This window comes from Eriocheir sinensis, chromosome 33 (assembly GCF_024679095.1).
Source record: "Eriocheir sinensis breed Jianghai 21 chromosome 33, ASM2467909v1, whole genome shotgun sequence".
NCBI lineage: Eukaryota > Metazoa > Arthropoda > Malacostraca > Decapoda > Varunidae > Eriocheir > Eriocheir sinensis.
In genome coordinates this window covers 14,619,123-14,636,833 of record NC_066541.1, presented here as the reverse complement: position 1 = coordinate 14,636,833, position 17,711 = coordinate 14,619,123, and the positions used below count along the sequence as shown (strand labels likewise).

Below are 17,711 nucleotides of genomic sequence, written 5' to 3'. Positions count from 1 at the left end.
TATATCATAAAAAAATTAACAAAAAAAGTTGGGTAGTATTTAAAAAGGGTAACATAGTATTTTCTAAGCCGATTTCTGAATACTCTTTTTTTTAATTTTCTTTCAATGTCCTTTTAAGAGGCATTAGTTGAGAGGCTTTTTTATCCTTCCTTTTGTATTTCCTTTTGTCTTTAACTGCTTTCCCTGGTGTAAAAATTAATGAAACCGGCAAAACTAAACTACTCAGTGGAGGCGCATGATAATAAACGTTAACCATTATTTAATACTCTTTTTTAGTTATCTTCTGCTTCTCCTTTTAATAAACTTTAGTTGGGCGGCTTTCTTTCTTTCTTTCTTTGTATTTCCTTTCGCCCTTGACTGTTTCCGCCGGTGTAACGATATTGAAACCGGTAAAACGAAACTACACAACGGAGGCGCACGATAACAAACCCTAACTATCCCGTAATAGCCACAAAGCCGAAGAAAATGTGATTGGTGTTCAGCTTTTCGTGGATATTAAACACCAGGAACTAAACGCGAATGAGTAATCAGCGCGCGATATCTTGTTCTGGTGCTTAATTATCCGGCAGTTACCACGAAGCGGGGGAGAATATCAGAATGCAGGACGTTGGAATACAAGGGTTTATGTATCTTGTACGAGGAAATACACGGGAATATGACCAACGTAGCATTTTCCTGACATTCACTTTAAGTATCACCCGGCATAAAAGGCAGAATAATAACGGTTGCGAAGAACAATAACAAGAAGAACAAGAATAATAAGAATACGAAGAACAAGAAAAAGAAAAAGGAAAATCAGAAAAAAAATATGAAAAAAAAATACGAAGAAAGAACATTAGACAAAAAAGGACAAGAACAACACAAACAACTCACAACAACAAAAGCATTAACAAGAACAAAACAAGAACAAAAAATATAGTAGAAAACATAATAACAAAACCAACAACACAGCGTACAATATTTATCTCCTCTCCCCTTCAGCATCACGAAAGAAGAAAACAGAACAAAAAACATATCAAACAATTAACAAGAACAAGATATGAAGAACAAGAAAAAATAAGGAGAAAATCGTGAGAAAAACAAAACAAAACAAGCCAGTGACCAATATTTTTCTCCCTCACCTTCAGCATCACGAGATTAGAAAACAACAACACAAAAAAAAACAAGACCAAGAATAAAGACAAGATAAACAAGAACAAAAGGAAATAGAAGAAAAATTAAAGGGAAGAAAAAACAAGGGCATAGAGCACAATGTTTTCCCCCTCACCTTCACGAAATTAGAAAACGACAACACAAAAAAAGCAAAAACAAGGACAAGTAGAACAAGAACAAAAAGAAATAGAAAAAAAATCAGAGGGATGAAAAAACGAGGGCATAGAGTACTGTATTTTTCCCTTCCCTCACCTTCAGCATCATAAGAGAAATCCCGCACCAGTAATAACGCGAGCCAAGCAAACCCGCGGCACACTTCCTCCGTTTGCCTTGCCCGGCCGGCGTGACGCGAGCACAGCCGTCTTCCCGTGACACACATGAAGGACGTTACACCCTCAACGTTACGCCCCCGACGCTCTCACGCACGGAAAAAGGTGACAGAGATTACCTGCAAATTGTCACGTATGGCGCATAATCACAAATCTCTCGCTGCAACCTTCACGAACTAACACATCTTGATTATGCAGGAAGAGAATATGTTTGGAGGTATTAGAAGCATAACCTAACCTAACATAACATAACAATCACAAATCTCTCGCTGCAACCTTCACGAACTAACACATCTTGATTATTCAGGAAGAGAATATGTTTGGAGGTATTAGAATCATAACCTAACCTAACATAACCTAACATAACATAACATTACATAATCTAACTGCACTTAACCTAACCTAAACAAAACTAACCTAATCTGTTTGGAGGTATTAGAATCATAACCTAACCTAACATAACATAACCTAATCTAACTAAACCTAACCTAACCTAAACAAAACTAACCTAATCTATCTTCTCCATCACTTCTTCGCTTACCCTATAACTCTTCACAAAACGGCATCTCTTGATAATACAGGAAAATGAAAAGGCTGAGGGTATTAGAATCAGAAGCTAACCTAACCTAACCTAACGTCATCTAACCTAACTTAACCTAACCTACCCAAAGCATAACATAACATAACATAACTTACCTAACCTAAACAAAACTAACCCAATCTATCTTCTCCGTCACTTCTTCACTTTCCCTATAACTCTTCACAAAAACAGCATCTCTTTGATTATACAGGAAACGGAAAAGGCTGAGGGTATTAGAATCTTAAGCTAACCTAACCTAACCTAACCTAGCCTAGCCTGACCAAACCTAACCTAACGTTATCTAACCTAACTTAACCTAACCAACCCAAATCAAATCAAACCAAATCTAAACTATCCACTCCATGCACTTTTTAGTATTGCCTCTAGCTATTTTGCAAGATGCCAAATGTCTGAGAAGTCTACCAAGACCTTCACAGATAAAAATGACAACAAAAATAGTCTCATAAAGGTAACGTTGCCAGATTGTCGCACTCAGCCTCCTCTGTGTGCCGATTTCCAACTTAAAAACTGTCTCTTCCACCCCAAAAATGGCTTCATATAAAACTATCGATAAAATGGTTAATTACTGGTGTTTCTTGGCAACATTTATGGGCCAGAAATCGGTAAATACGCGGCTCTGAGTACGATAATCTGGCAACGGTGCATAAAGGTAAGGAGGAAAACAAACCACTTCAAAATGAGACAATAATGAGGTGAAAACTGTCCTAAGCCGCAAAACGCCCTCCGCTACCTGTACAAAATAGCCCCTCTTGATTAAAGGTGAAGGAGACCGGGGATAAAAGTGAAGGTGAGGAGAGAAAAAAAGGGTCATAATTATATCCTGACTCACTATCCCCGCTTGTCCGCGCACCGCTTACGAGCACACCTGTCCGGCCGCCGCCCAGGTGAGGGTGTGGCGCCGGGTAACAAATGTAAACAGGTAACACCCACCCACCTGACCTCCACACGTGCCTAAGATAGTGTTGATTAAAGGTGTGTTGCTGTTAATGAGTGGCTGTGTTGTGTTGTGTTCCGTTTGATGTGTTGGTTGTTCTCTCTCTCTCTCTCTCTCTCTCTCTCTCTCTCTCTCTCTCTCTCTCTCTCTCTCTCTCTCTCTCTCTCCCACACACACACCAAATGGATGCATAAAATATAATCACCAATACCAAAGCTCATTCGAAATCAAACGAAATCTATTAATTAAACCGCCTATCAACTCCACACACACACACACACACACACACACACACACACACACACACTAAACACCACACATACCTACACGATCCCACTTTATACGATTCGATCCTAAAGATTTTCGTGTCATAAGCATTCAGACACCTTCCCACGCTTTGCAATAGATTCTCCACTGGCCAAAATGACACTAAGGCTTCCATGGTCCTTTTTGTTAAGAGTTTTGCTAAGTTAACGAGAGAAGAACGAAAAGAACGAAGAATGTGAGGAGTGAAGGGAGGGAGGGAGGGAGGGAGGTAAGCTTGTATGGAGGTAATGGAGAGGTGAGGTATTTATTATCTCAGCAGTTTTCTCTCCCTCCTTTCCTCCCTTCCTCCCTCACGGCCTTCCTCTCTCTCCCCTCTGTCCCTCCCTTCCTCCCTCTCTTCGTCCTTGCTTATCTCTATCTCCCTCGTAACCTTCCTCTCTACACTCTTTTCCTCCCTCTTGCTTCCTCGCAACCTTCCTCTCTGCTCTCTTTCCCTCCCTCTCTCTCTCTCCTTATATCCTTGTTAACTTATATTTTCCTTGCAACATCCCACTTTCCTCTCTTTCCCTCCCTCCCTCTCTCCCTGTATCCTAGTTAACTTCTATTTTCCTTGCAACATCCCACTTTCCTCTCTTTCCCTCCGTCCCTATCTCCCTGTATCCTTGTTAACTTATATTTTCCTTGCAACATCCCACTTTCCTCTCTCTCTCTCCCTCCCTCCCTTACTCACTCACTCACTCCCGTCATCTTTGCTTACTTTTATCTTTCTCCCTCGTAACCTTCCTCTCTTTCCTCTCCTCTCCTTCCCTAACTAACTACCTACCTTTACGAACCTGCCTGTCTTCCGACCTGTCTTATGAAGCATGCCACCTCGATCCCTCCGTTTTCCTTTCCTCTCTCCTCTCTCTCTCCTCTATACAATATTATTTTCCACTCTAATCTAATCTTCTCCCCTCTCACCTATTCCCTCCTTTTCTTTCCTCTTTTGTCTTCTCTCCTTCCCTCTCCTCTTCTCCCTTCTCATTTCTTACCCTATTCTCTTCCCTTTCCTTCTCCTCTCCCTTTCTCTCTCCTCTCTTGCCTTCTCCTTTATTATCCTATTCTCTTCCCTTCCCTTCCTTTCTCCTCTCCCTTCCTCTTTTCTCCTCCCTTCTCTCCTCGTCCCTTCTCTTTATCTCCTCTCCTCTCCTCTCCTCTTCTTCTCCTTCATCCACTTCTCAATTATCAGAACCCATAATAGAAGTGACGTGACCCATCCCCTTTCCCTCCCTCCCTCCCTCGCCTCCCCTCCCCTTATCTCTCCCTCCCTCCCTTCCTCGTTTTCTCCCTGATGGCGTAAACTGTAAACACCAGAGGGAGTTTGGACTCTACCCCCTTCCTCCCCTCCCACCCCGTCTCTCTCTCTCTCTCTCTCTCTCTCTCTCTCTCTCTCTCTCTCTCTCTCTCTCTCTCTCTCTCTCTCTCTCTCTCTCTCTCTCTCTCTCTCTCTCTCTCTCTCTCTCTCTCCAGGTGAGATAGGACGCAGAGGCCACTTCGCTTTATCTCTCCTTATCTCGGTGACAATTTACATCCGCTGTCAAGAGGAGGAGGAGGAGGAGGAGGAGGAGGAGGAGGAGGAGGAGATGCTGAAGGGCAATCACAGGCGGCAGGTGCACGCCGGAGGGCTGACTTACTCTCCTCCTCCTCCTCCTCCTCTTCCTCCTCCTCCTCCTCCTTCTCCTCGTCCTTCTCCTCCCCAGAAACCAACGCACTCAAACAAAGCAGCTTCCGGTCACACTCCCCTCCTCCTTCTCTTCCTCCTCCTCCCTTCCCCTCTTCTTTCTTCACTGCATCCTACCTGTCTTCCCTTCCCTTCCCTTCCCCTCTCTTACGTATGCTATCCTTTTTCTTTTCTTCCATTGACTTTCCTTTCCTTTCTTTTCCTTGCCTTTCCTTTCCTTTCCTTGCCTTGCCTTGCCTTGCCTTGCCTTGCCTTGCCTTGCCTTGCCTTGCCTTGCCTTCCCTTCCCTTCCCTTCCCTTTCCTTTTCTTCATCCTCATTCCCTTTCCTTTTCTTCTCTCGTTCTCACCGCCTTCCATTCTTCCTCTTCCTTTCTCATCCTTCTGTTCTTCAACCCACCATTCTCTCCTTCTCACCTCCTTCCTTTCTTATTCTTACGTTCTCATCCCTCCGTTCTTCATCCCTCCATTCTCTCGTTCTCACCTCCCTTCTTTCTTCCTCTTCATTAGTCATTCCACTCTCTACACATGGACAGATAACGTTCAATCAGCGCCGGGGTCAGCAGCGGGGCAGGGGGTCAGCGGCGAGCGAGCGATGTGTTTACAGTGGCCGGTTATCTGAGGGGCTTTTAATAGTATCGGATCCCATGATGAGAGAGTTAGATTCATTCCCTTTGACAACATTAGATTCCCCTTTGATTATAGATTCGTTCAGATAGTGATTTAGGTTTCTTTTGGCAGTGTTGAATTCTTTTTATAGGTAGGTTTTTTTTTTTTTTACGTTAGAGGAAGCAGTTCGGTGATATAAAAAGAAAAGAAGATAGAAGGAAGATCATGTTAATAGTGTTAGATTCTCCTTTGTTATAGATTCGTTCAGATAGTGATTTAGGTTTCTTTTGGTAGTGTTGAATTCTTTTTATAGGTGGGTTTGTTTACGTCAGCGGAAGCAGTTCTGTTAAAAAATAGAAAAGAAGATAGGTGATCGTGTTAATAGTGTTAGATTCTCCTTTGGTGGCGTGCTAGATTAATTAAGACAGAGTTATAGGTTGTATTTAGTAGAGTTGGATCCCTTTAGATAGTGTTTTCATATTTCACATCAGGGAAAGCAGTCAGGAGCAAAGAAAAAGAAAAGAAAGAAGAAAGAAAAACGAAAGAAAGGTGATCGTGTTAATAGTGTTAGATTCTCCTTTGTTGGCGTGCTAGATTCATTAAGATAGCGTTTTCGGAAGTATTTAGTAGAGTTGGATCCCTTTAGATAGTGTTTTCATATTTCACATCAGGGAAAGCAGTCAGGAGCAAAGAAAATATTAGAAAGAAAAGAAGAAACAAAAGCGCTTGTTCCCTCACACACTTATTTTTATTAAGGAAATTACAGAGAACGTGACTTTATAAGACGGGGCGAAATGCTCTTCTCAAGCCTGTAAAAATAAGATGATATTTTTTTTCATACTAACATAAACTCCCCTTACAGAGACGTTTAGACTTTACACCTTATTAGAAGGAGGAAATTACTAAGAACGTGACTTTATAGGACGGGGTGCAATGCTATTCTCAAGCCTTTAAAAGTGAGATCATATTTTTTTTTCATACTAACATAAACTCCCCTTACAGAGACATATAGACTTTACACCTTTAGCGGGAGGAAATTACTAAGAACGTGAATTTATAGGATGGGGAGCAATGCTATTCTCAAGCCTTTAAAAGTAGGATCATATTTTTTTCATACTAACATAAACTCCCCTTACAGAGACGTTTAGACTTTACACCTAATTAGCAGGAGGAAATTACTATATCATGATAACACAACAGGCAGACCAATCTTGTTCCTACCTCCACGCTCCCACGCCCACTACATGCACCTCACCTGGCCAAACTGACAGGTAAGATCCCCCCCCCCTTCCCTTCCTCCCCTACTCTCTCTTCCTCATGCCTCCCCCTTCCTCTCTCTCGCCTACCACCACCAGTTCCTCTTCCCCTCTCTCTTCCTCATGCCCCCTTCCCCCCTTCCCCTCCTCATGCACCTCACCTGGCTAAACTGATAGGTAAGATCCCCCCTTCCCTCCTTCCCCCCTGTTTCCTCATGCTCCCTCTCCCCCTCCCGCCCACCACCACCATCTACCTCCCCCTTCTCTTCCTCCATGGCTCCTCTCCCCCCTCCCTCTCGACCCCCACCACCAGTTCCTCTCCCGCACCGCCCCCCCCCCCACCCCGACCCCTCCTCACGTCACACACACACATGATAGCACTAATGAGACAAACACACACCTGCCCTGATTATCTCTCCAGGTATTACGCCAGCCAGGTACAGGTAAGTCCGGATTTTGTGTTGGTGTGTGTTTCTTCTTCCTTTCCTTTCTGTTTTGTTTTATTTTTTGTTTAGTTCATTTACGTGTGTGCTTGTCTAGTTTTTGTTGTTGTTGTTGTTGTTTTCTTGGTAATTTTCCTGTTTTTTATTTGCTTTTAGTTGCGTTCTGCCCACGTGACTTTCATTTCTTTATTTTATTGCTTTATTTTCCTTTTTTTCTTTTCTTTCTTTCCCTATTTTTCTTTTTCTTCCTTTCACCCTTCCATCCCTTCTTCCTTCACTCCTTCCTCCCTTTCTTCCCTTCTTTCCTCCTTCCTTCCTTTTTTCTTCAACATGTCTCCATTAAATACGTCCTTACTTCATCTCTTCTTTCCTTCCGTCCCTCCTTCCTTCCTTTATTCATTCATTCATTCATTCATTCATCCATTCATCCATCCCACCCATCCACCCTTCCTTTCTTCTTACCTTGCTTCCTTCCTTCCCTTTCTCCTTTCCCTGTCTTGAGGAAGTATTTAGAGTCTCATTCCCTGCGCCCCGTTTACCGGCACACGGGGAGGAAAATGAGGGCCGTGAGGAGGAGGAATTACTCATAAGCGTCATAGCTATGCAGGGGCCTCGTGCAGCCTGTCACGTCAACACAACAAGCAAAGTGAGGAAGGAGGAGGAAGACGAGGAGGAGGAAGGTGGAACATGATGGCAAGGATAAGGTAAGGAAGGAGAGATGAGAAAGAAGATGTGATTAAGGGAATAAGGTGACGAGGGATGGAAGGGAAGATAACAAGAAGGTAAAGAACAACAAGGAGGAAGGAAGTAGAGGAGGAGGGAAGGTGGAACATGATGGCGAGGATAAGGGAAGAAAAGAAAGAAAAAAGCGGAGACGGAAGAGAAGAAGAAAGAAGAGAAGAAAGAGGAGGTAATTAAGGAAAATGAGGTAACGAGGAATAGAAGACGAGGAAGAAGAAAACCCATCACAAAAATAAGGTACCGAAAGAAAGAAGAGAGAGAAAGGAAGGAACGTGATGAGAGTAAGGTAACGAAGGATGGAAGAAGAGGAGGAACCAGAGACGTGATGACAGGAATAAAGTAGCGAAAGAAACGAAAGGAGAGAAGGAAGAAGACGTGGTTAAGGAAATAGAGTATAACAAGGAATGCAAATAAGAAGAGGAGGAAGAAAAAACATGATAACAAAAATATGGGCGAAGAAAACACGAGCAGGGAAATGAGAAAAAGTAGGATAATGAAGGATACGAAGGAGAAGCAATAAGAAAAATGCAAAAAACAGAAAATAAATAAAAAAACGAAAAGAAAATGAAGAGGAAAAAACGGAAAGCCTAGAAGAGGAGAAAGCACAGTGAAATTAATAAAGAGAAGAGAGAAAGGAAGAAAAAAAGAAAATAGAGGGATAACGAATAGGAGAGTATAGTTGTAATAAGAGGAACGATGACAAAAAATCAATATACATAACTTACTACAATTCCGACCCTGAATCAATGACTAATAGCTCTTCATTATATCGAAATACGCCAGAAAACTAGTCCTTTGTGTGTATGTGTGTGTGTGTGTGTGTGTGTGTGTGTGTGTGTGTGTGTGTGTGTGTGTGTTATAATGGTGTTTGGACGTATAATTGTGTTGTTGCTTCCCGGCGTCTTAATGGCTGTGATTTCGTTGTTATTTTTATGCGTTAATGGGCGTGATTGCGTTAAATTTTCGCCGGTGTCTCTGTGCGATTTTAATGTTCGGCGATTTCGGTCTTTCTCTGCGTCATTAAGGGTCGGGATTTTGTTATGATTTCGTTGATGTATTTCTGCGTGGATTTAAAGTTTTGATTTCGATATTATTTTGTTATTCTTATTGTTTGTTATTTTCGTTATTATTTTGTTATTCTTCGTTATGCTTTTATTCTTCAATATTATTTTGTAATTTTTTATCTTAGTTATTGTTTTCTTAGTGTTTATCTTCGTTTTTTTTATGTGTGTGTGATTTTGTTATGATTTCGATATTGTTTGTCTTTGTTTTAATGTTAGTTCAGTGATTTTTTGTTATTTATTTGTTATTGTTTATCTGCGTTTTAATGTCCAGTGATTTCGTTATACTTTCATTTGATATTTCGTTATTTTTGTTCATGACGTTATTTCTCTCCCTCTCAACAATGATTTCGATATATATAATTTCGCTGATATTTCACTGTGTCTTGAAAGGTCATGATTTCGTGATAATTTTGTTCACATTGCTCAAAGTCTTTAAAGTTCGTCATTTCGTTTTTATTTTGATATTACAGTTTTTCTCTGCGTCTTTTGTTCGTACTACTCTTGGTTATAATTTTGTTCACATGTTTTTAAGTCTTAAAGTTCGTGATTTCCTATTTATCTGTTTATTTCTCTAAGTCATAGCGTTTACGACTTTCAGGACACGGAGGAGGTGGAGGCATGTAATTAGCGCACTCAAAAATAAGCTAGCATGAAAACACCGATAAAATGCAGCGAGGAAAGCAACAGTGAGGTGGGATTTAAGGGGTCAAAGAGAGACAATAAAGGAGACGAGTTGGTGAAGCGAAAATATGGCAAGAAAAAAAAATGGTATGTCTTAAGGGATGAAATATAGACCAAAAAAAGGAGGGAAGTTGATAAGGCTGAAATATAACATGGGACAAAAAATAATGCTGTCTTGAGGGGTGAAAGAAACAGATAGGAAGAGAAGGAGAGTAGTTGAGGCAAAAATTTGACATGCAACAAAAATAATGGCATGTCTTTAGAAGAGAGAGACAGGAAGATAGAGAGGGTAGTGGAAGCAAAAATATGACTGGCAACAAAAATAATGGTGAGAGACAGTAGGAGAAAGAGGAAAGCTGATGAGGCGAAAATATAACATGACACAGAAAACAAATATAATGTCAAGTCTTATTTATAACCTAGTATTTGTTTTGTCATTATTTACGTTGCTATTCTTACGCGAGGAAATGAGGAGTTGTATCATTTTTTTTTTCCCCGAAAGTTCTGCTCTTGTCAGGGATCTTGTTTGTTTTTTTGTTTGTTTTTCCTCTCTCTCCTCAAACTCAACACGGAGGGGGAGCAACACAAGAGCGACAACACAAAAGAAGACATATATCAAGGCAGCTCAACACACACACACACACACACACACACACACACACACACACACACCACCACCACCAAGACGAATTACAACACAACGCAACACAAAAAATGATAAAAATAAAATAAAACAAAAAATAAAAATAACCTCCACAAAAAATACTACTACCACCACCACCACCACCACAACAACAACAACAACATCTTTCTTGACCCGCCTACAACCACGCTATTAAAAAAAAGGAAAAAAAGAAGAATGGAGAGGAAGAAATCTAAAGAGAAGCGGGAAAGGAAACCATGATTTATTTTTTGAGAGAGAGAGAGAGAGAGAGAGAGAGAGAGAAAAGAGGAATCCCTGTCATACATACAAAGGACGAGCATTGAAAGAGTGTGTGTGTGTGTGTGAGTGTGTGAGGAATGCAGCGCCAGGTAAGTGGAATGTAAAGTAGTGTAGTCAGAAGTGCGCCACTTTTCACACACTTCACCTGAGGAATCTATTTATAAGTGGCCCTCACACACACACACACACACACACACACACACACACACACACACACACTAAGTAAGGCATACACATAAAAATATTTAGATAATCTCAAGATCTCTGTGTATATTAGATGACGAATATTTATCCTCCTCCTCCTCCTCCTCTTCCTCCTCCTCCACAGCCTCTGACCTATGCAATAACAATGACAACTGCCAGAAGACTATCAATCACTACTACACCTACTACTACTACTACTACTACTACTACCACTGCCACTCGCTCCCTGCCTCTCTGCCGGGCGTCATCACATTTCTTGACAAGTATGTCGTCTAAGTATGGCGGCGTATTAATTAAAAAACTTGGGAGTGAGGGATTATTATGATATTTTGTCGGGGAGGGAGAGAGAGCAATATTGTGGGGAGCGAGCGTGAGGAGGAGGAGGAGGAGGAGGAGGAGGAGGAGGAGGAGGAGGAGGAGGAGAAGAAGGAACAGGAGGACGAGGAGGTGGAGGTGGATGATCAAGAAGAAGAAGAAGAAGAAGAAGAATGAAGGAGAAGAAGAAAAAAGAAAAAGATAGAAGAGGAAGAGGTAGAAGAAAAAGAACAAAAGCAATAACAAGAAGAGGATGATGAGGATGAGGACGATGAAAATGATAACACTGATAATGATGATGATGATGACCCCGTTAAGACACATAGAAGAAGAGGTCAAGAAGGGATCAAGGAGCAGATTAGGTCACCCCTATAAACAGCAGGAGGAGGAGGAGGAGGGGGAGGAGGAGGCAGTGTTCTCCTCTCTAATAGTCCTCCCTTGTACGGTCTGATCCTCATTCATCCCTGCTCGGCGCTGGTCTCAAAAGGGAACACCTGCCTTATACCTGACCTTTAATTACCGCCTCATACCTGTGAACACCTGATTATTATCACTATTATTATTATTATTATTATTATTATTATTATTGGGAAGGAGACAGATCAATGGGTTTATAGGCAAAGAAACGACAGAAGAAGATAGATAGATAGATAGATATACATACATAGATGGCCACACAAACAGAAAGAGAGGAAAATAGAGAAAGGAAAAGAGAGACAGGCAGAGACAGACAGACAATATATCAGTGGAGAAAGACAGACAGACAGACAGACAAACACACACACAATAGACACATACACAGATACAGACAGACAGGAGGTGAGAGAGAGAGAGTGAGGAAAAGAGCGCAAAGTACACACCAAAAGGGAGAGAGAGGGAGGAGATAAGCAGATAACGCCGCCACAGGTAAAGCCCAAAAAGGCGCGCCCGGCCGTTCTTTTCACGCCCGTTATGAATCTCCAGCGGCCCGAGATAGCGGCATTAGCATAGGACCGAGAGCCGCGTCACGCCTGCCAACGCAACACACGCACGAATTAACACACCTTCCCCCCTTCACCCTTCACCCCCTCACCCCGTCCCTACCTGTGTGGTCACGTGTTTCTACCTGAGTTGCAACACCTGGGGACAATAACAACACCTGGGAGGGTAATTAAAGGTGTGAGATGTGTATATATGACTCTATTCTTAGTTAGGGAAGGTTAGAACAAAATATAAAAGCCTCTACCTGTCTGTTCACGTATTTCTACCTGACTTGCAACACCTGGGGACAATAGTTACACCTGGAAGAGTAATTAGAGGTGTGAAGACGTGTATATGTGACTCATCTCTTAGTTATGACATATAGAACACAATCTCTCAAATTTATAAACACACCTTCACATATTTACACTCAAGATTAACACCTGGGAGGGTAGTAATTAAAGGTGAGAAGACGCGTGTATGTGACTCTCCTCTTGGTTAGGGAAGGGTAAAACACAGTATACAAGTTTGATTTATATACCTTCACATCATCAAGCTGGGAGGGTAATTAAAGGTGTGGCAGGTTAATTAGTATACCTTTATCTAATCAATAACATCACCTGAGAGGGTAATTAAAGGTGTGAAAAGTGTATATCCAACTCTTCTCTTAGTTATGGCACGCAAGAAAACAATATCAGGTTAATTAATATAACTTCATACATACGAAAATAAAGATAGATTGATAGATAAAGATAGATAGATAGATAAGTAGATAGATAGATAGACTGAGAGAGAAAGTGATAAAATGCTGAAAAGTGAGCACGGATAGCCAATCACCACCTCCTCTTTACTTATGCTAATGTGACGTTATTAGATTTCAACGTAATATTCAGGGCAGCAACAAGAAGAAAACGGAGGAGAAAAAGCCGAGAGACAGGAAACCATGAATGATGAAGAAGAGGAGGAGGAGGAGGAGGAGAGGAAGGAAGGAATTCATAGGCGGAAGAAGATAAAGAGAATGGAGTAAAAAAAGGAGAATGAGAAAGAGGAGAAGAGGAAACAAGAAATATTTAAGGCGAAAAAAGACAGGGGATGGGAAAAGGAGGAAGAGGAGGAGGAGAAAGAAGAAAGGAGGAAATTTATAAGTGGAAGAAAATGAAGAGAAAGGGAGTAGGAAAATGAGGAAGAGACAGAGAATAAGTGGAAGATAAAAAAGGGGATGATAGAGGAAGAGAAGAAGAAAGGAAGAGGAAGAGAAGGAGGACTAACACACACACACACACACACACACACACACACACACACACACACACACACACACACACACACACACTAACTCTACAACCCAAATCCAATACATTCTCACAACTACACTAACACACACACACGCTAACACACACTCCTTCATATCCACTCTTATCCTCCTCATTCTCTCATATCTCACATAACACCATCACTAACAACACTTACTCAGCAAATCCCAGTAACCATCATGAGTTAAGTCCAATACAGGCTTAGAGAACTCAATACAAGCTCAGGTCTCTATATTTTTCAGCAGGTAACCTCGTGTGTGAGTCGCTCTATATATCAGGTAATGCTCAGGTGTGCTAAGAGGCGTGCAGGTAATAGTTCAGCTTATACACAAGGGGCGTGAGGCGTGAAATTGCTTGCTGCTGTGTCTGTCTGTGGTTTATTATGTGTGAGGGTGTGATTGAAGGTGGGTCCTTTAATTTGGTGAGATCTATGTTCCTTCCTCTTCTTTTCTCTTTTCTTTTCTTTTTTCTTCTTCCCTTCTCTTATCCTCCCTGTTTTCTTTGTCCTATATTTCCTACTGTTATTCCTTGCCTTCTTTCTTTCCTCTCCTTCCTTCACTTCCTTTTCTTTCTATTCTCTTTTCTTCTCTCCCCTTCCCCTCTCTTCTCGTTTCATCTCTTCCCTATCATTTCCTTCCATTCCACTTGTTTTTATTCCTTTCTTTACCTTCTTCTTCCTCCTCCTCCTCCTCCTCCTCCTCCTTCTCCTCCTCTTCTCTCTAATCCTTTTATTCTTGCTTATTACCCGTGTTTTCTCTTGTTATTATTTACTATCCCTTCTCTCTTCTCCTTCCTTCCTTCCTTCCTTCCTCCTTCGTCTCCTCAACAGGCAGGGCTTTGATGCTTTCTTCCTCCTGTTCTTCACGTCCTAAGCCCCACTATAGGAGGAGGAGGAGGAGGAGGAGGAGGAGGTTGAAACGTGCAATTCTTCCCGCTATAAATTCATGTTAAGCTCGTGTCTTCCCGCAGCACCTGTTCCTCCTCCTCCTCCTCCTCCTCCTCCTCCTCCTCCTCCTCCTCGTCTTGCCCTCATTCCCTTCCTTCTTCCCTCTCTGATGATCCTATGTTCGTCTCCTCTAGGTCATTCTTCTTTTTCTTCTTCTTCTTCTTCTTCTCATTCTCCTTCCTTCCTCTGATCAGTCTCCCATGTTATTAGCGTCTTCATCTTCTCTTCTTTCCTCTCTTCCATGTCCTCATCTTCCTCCCTTGTCTCCTCTTCATCCTCATTTTTTTCCTCTCTTCTTTTCTTCGTCACTCCTCCTTCCTCCTCCTCCTCCTCCTCCTCCTCCGTCCTTTAGTGCCTGTCAATTGTCACTCTCTTCTTCGCGTTCTTCCGCCTCCTCCTCCTCCTCCTCCTCCCGTTCATTTCTTGACACTGTTTACATCCGAAGCTTTAAAGAAGACAACAGCATTTTCGTGAGGTATTTTCGACCCTCCTCTGGCAGGTGACTTTACAGGTGGTCCAGGTGATGATAATGGTGGTGGTGGTGGTGATGGTGATGATAATGGCCCTGTCACTAAGTAAGGCTGTGTTTGTTGTTGTTGTTGTTGTTGTTGTTGTTGTTGTTGTTGTTCCTACCTTTCTTCCTTCCTTCCTTCTTCATCTTCATTTACCCACAAGTCGCAATACACTTCCTCGCAACACAAACTTATAACACACAAAATATACATATAACACACCTCGTTAAGAACACAAACACATCTTGCAACACTCAATCTATTAACACAACAAAATGCATGCAACACACCTCATAAATCCTACTAAAAAAACATGCAACACAAATTTACAACACAAAAAATGCATATCACACACCTCATTCTAAACAAGGAAACACACATTCAACACAAAATCATAACACCAGACATAACAACACACCTCGCAACACAATTTTACAACACAAAAAAAGTATAATACCGCACCTTATAAAACCCAATAAGAAAAACACGCAACACACATTAAGAAAACCAAACAGACATAGAACACACCTCGCAACACAAATTTACAACACAAAAAATACCACCTCATAAAACCCTGAAATACAAACAAACAACACAAACTCATAACACCAAACAGACATAGAACACACCTCGCAACACCAATCCTCGCAACACAAACTTACAACACAAAAAAATGCATAATACCACACCTCATAAAACCCAGAAAAACAAACACGCAACACACATTCATAACACCAAACAGAGACATAGAACACACCTCGCAACACAAATTAACAACACAAAATATGCATAATACCACACCTCATAAAACCCAGAAAAACAAACACGCAACACACATTCATAACACCAAACAGAGACATAGAACACACCTCGCAACACCAATCCTCGCAACACAAACTTATAACACAAAAAAAATGCATAATACCACACCTCATAAAAGCCAGAAAAACAAACACGCAACACACATTCATAACACCAAACAGACACAGAACACACCTCGCAACACCCATTCTCGCAACACAAACTTACAACACAAAAAAAATTCATGATACCACACCTCATGAAACCAAGTAAAACAACACGCAACACACATTCATAACACCAAACAGACAGACACACACATACAACACACCGCAACACACCACAAACAACACACCCAAGCAACGTAACACCCAGCAACACGCGTGCCGGTGTAGTACTCACAGGCAGACGGGGGGAGGAAGAGAGGGGGAAGAGGAGGAGGAGGAGGAGGAGGAGGAGGAGGAGAAAGAGGGGAACTGTCTAGTTTAAAGCAGAAGACCCGAATGCCCGTCTACTGATCCATACTCCTGCTGGCACGCACGCACACACACACACACACACACACACACACACACACACACACACACACACACACACACACATGGAAGCGTTCGTCATATGCAAATTCCACACGTGTTATGAAAGCAATAGAAGAGCCGCTTTCCACAACCTCCCGAAGTGGAATTACCTCCTCCTCCTCCTCCTCCTCCTCTTCCACTTCTTCCTTTTCACCGCCTGCTCTCCCTTCCTTGCATATTCCTCTTCCTTCCAGCCTCCTTCTCCTTCTTCTCCTCCTCCTCTTCATTTTCACCTCCTCTTTTTCCTCCTCCTCCTCCTCCTCCTTATCCTTCCAACACCTTTCCTTCCTCATTTTACTCATCTTCCTTAATCTTTGCTACCCAATTTCCACAGCATCTGCCTCCTCCTCCTCTTCCTCCTCCTCCTCCTCCTCCGATGCATGAGTAATCTATTGATACGGACCAAACTTTATGAGAGCGGCTTGAGTGTGTGTGTGAAATGGTGGTGGTGGTGGTGGTGGTGGTGGTGATGATGGTGGTGGTGGTAGTGATGGTGGTGATGGTGGTGGTGGTGAGGTCCTACCACAAGAGAGGCACCGGCGGCTTTGTGGTGAAGGGAGGAGGAGGAGGAGGAGGAGGAAGGAAGGAAGGCAGGCACTGGATGTTGGTCTCCCTGGCGACGACCCTCCCCCTCCCCCTCCTCCTCCTCCTCCTCCTCCTCCTCCTCCCCTCTTCCCCTCTCTCTTCCTCCTTCCTTTACTTCCTACTTTTCTCCACCTTCGACCTATAATTGCGAGAGAGAGAGAGAGAGAGAGAGAGAGAGAGAGACTACACCTTCCCCTCCATTTGTCTCTACCACTTAACCTGCTGCTGATAGTGACGATGATGATGACTACCTGCTTCTTCAGACAATTGGTTTCTCCTGCTGTGAAGACGACTCCCCCCTCCCCCTTCCCCCTACTACGCCCCCCACCCTTCCTTCCCTGCTGAGACCACTTACGACTCCCTGCTGTGTTAAACGACCCCCCTGCTGACTATTACTACTACTACTACTACTATTTCTATTGCTATCACTACTACGACAACTATTTATTATACTACTGCTACTGATACTTTAATAATAATAATGATGATAGTAATAATAATAATAATAATAATAATAATAATAATAATAATAATAATAATAATAATAATAATAATAATAATAATAATAATAGGAATGCATCTCACTCTTGACATTTACTTCACATATTTCTGTCACTTGAGCCTCCTCCTCCTCTTCTTCCTCCTCCTCCTCCTCCTCCTCCTCTCACTCCTCTGTTCCGTATTTCACTTCTCTTCATTAATTCTGGCAAGGTAATTGTTACTCGCTTCATTCTTCTCTAATTTTATCCTCTTCTTTTT

The 17,711-nt window shown here is 42.1% G+C and overlaps 1 protein-coding gene across 8 annotated transcripts in view; it reads right to left on the bottom strand.

The window, feature by feature from the left end:
* Window positions 1-17,711, bottom strand: part of LOC127006773 (triple functional domain protein-like) — a 328,876-nt gene that overhangs the window by 277,597 nt on the left and 33,568 nt on the right. The window lies entirely within an intron of this gene.